Below are 2123 nucleotides of genomic sequence, written 5' to 3'. Positions count from 1 at the left end.
ACAACAACAACAACAACAACCGTGGTGTCAGTTCTGACTCATAGTGACCCTGCACAGGGAGCAGAAAGCCTCATCTTTCTCCTGCGTAACAGCTGGTAGTTTCAAACTGCCGACCTTGAGGTTAGCAGCCCAATTCGTGCAGCCCGATTCGTAACCACTATGCTACCAGAGCTCCTCCTCTGAGCAGTTGGTGGGTTTAAACTGCTAAACTTGTAGTTCATAGTCCAGTGCATATTATATATGTAATATATATCAAACATATATGGTGTTGGGCATGTAGGGTTTCCTAGGCTGTGAATCTTTAGGGGAGCAGAAAGCTGGTACTTTCCAACTGCTGACAGTGAGATTAGCCCGAATTCATTAACAACTATGCTACCAAAGCTACATATCAAAAATATATAAAATAAAATATTAACATTGATCTTTTCTGATGTGTGTTTTTATAATTGAATTTTTTGTTTTACTATTTTCCAAAATTTGATTTAAAAATTACCATTTGATCCAAATATTTAAAAATGACATGACTATCATTTTAATCAAACTCTGTGTTGTGCTACAGGATCAGCACTGGACGGTGAACTGCAGGGTTAGCAGTTCAAGATCACCTGCTCCTCGGAAACCCTATACAGGGTTGCTATGAGTCGGAGCCCACTCCATGGTATTTAACATCATTTTAATTATGCTCAAAAGACAATGGAAAATAACTATTTATAAAAAACAGAGTTTCCATACAACATATTGCTATATTCGTTTTATTTCCATTTCTAGTCCTGTGATCATTTCATCATATCAAGCATGGCACCTATTTGTAACCTCAGCAACACTGGTTTACATTTGGAAGTTTCAGCCACTAACAGTAAAGCATAAATCATAGATTTTGTTGCTCAGCATGGAAACTCTTTTATAGGTGATTTATACCTGTGAAAAAAAGCACAATGCAATAATTGCATTGTTGATGTATTTAATTTACAGGTTGAGTGACTAGAGAAGTGTGTTTCAAAGTGTTCAGTCTTGTTAACCATAAAGCACAAGCTGGACTACTTTCATCAGCAGGTGATGAATACTACTTTCAAGCAAGCAGATGTTGCTACTTTAATTTCACTAGCAAGTAAATGACTTTTGTGTGTGTGTGTGTGTGTGTGTGTATGTATTATGATCTTTCCTGGTAACTTGCAGTGGATATATATATATATACATGTATGTGTATGTATTGGTGTATGTCTATCTATAGCACAATTTAAAGCAAATATCTATATACATGAATAAGTCAAAAGTGTGGCTACTAGGGTTCCAGTTCATCCATATGCCTAAGTCTATCACGAACAAAATGTGTTCAAACATGGTTGTGCAATCTATGGAATGCTGCAGACAAATTCTCTCAGTAATACTTTTGTCTTAGCCTTGCTAGAGTGCCTTCAATAAAAGGATACTTTTGCTGCCATTAAAAAAATAATTTTTAGTTCAGAGCTAATACCAAATTTTTAACAAAACTCAAGTGAACATCATCTTCCCAAATCATTTTGAATCTTTTCAACAAGTTTCTAAGAATGTTGCATCACATACAAACAAACAATATCAGTTTTTTGAGGGTTCACGTATTTTTAGCATGGCCAGGAAGACATCAGAGATGAATTCAAGTCAAGGTGGTCAGTTTAGAGGATTATATGACTGTATTTGGGGATCCCAAAGGGTAATCCTTAGTAGATTAACTTGAAGGATACAAGATGATCATGGGGGCTTATTGTTGTTGTTGTTAGGTACCATCGAATTGGTACAGACTCACAGCGACCTTATGCACAGCAGAATGAAATACTGCCCGATCCAGGGCCAACTTCACTATCAATGTCACTCTTTAGCCCACTGATGCTGCCACTTTGCCAATCCATCTCGATGGAGCTCTTCCCCCTTTTCTCTGACCCTCCACCCTACCAAACATGATTTCCGTCTCCAGCAACTGGTCCCTCCTGATAATATATCTGAAGTATGAGAGACAAAGTTTGGACATCCTGGCCTCCAAGGAGCACTCTGGCTGCACTTCTTCCAACACAGATCTGTTTGTTCTTCTGGCAGCCCATGGCACTTTCAATATTCTACTCCACCACCATAACTCAAAAGCATCAATT

The sequence above is a fragment of the Chrysochloris asiatica genome, unplaced genomic scaffold, assembly GCF_000296735.1.
Source record: "Chrysochloris asiatica unplaced genomic scaffold, ChrAsi1.0 scaffold00043, whole genome shotgun sequence".
NCBI classification, from domain to species: Eukaryota; Metazoa; Chordata; class Mammalia; order Afrosoricida; family Chrysochloridae; genus Chrysochloris; species Chrysochloris asiatica.
The sequence above is the reverse complement of the archived record's forward strand: the minus strand, read 5'-3'. Positions refer to the sequence as shown.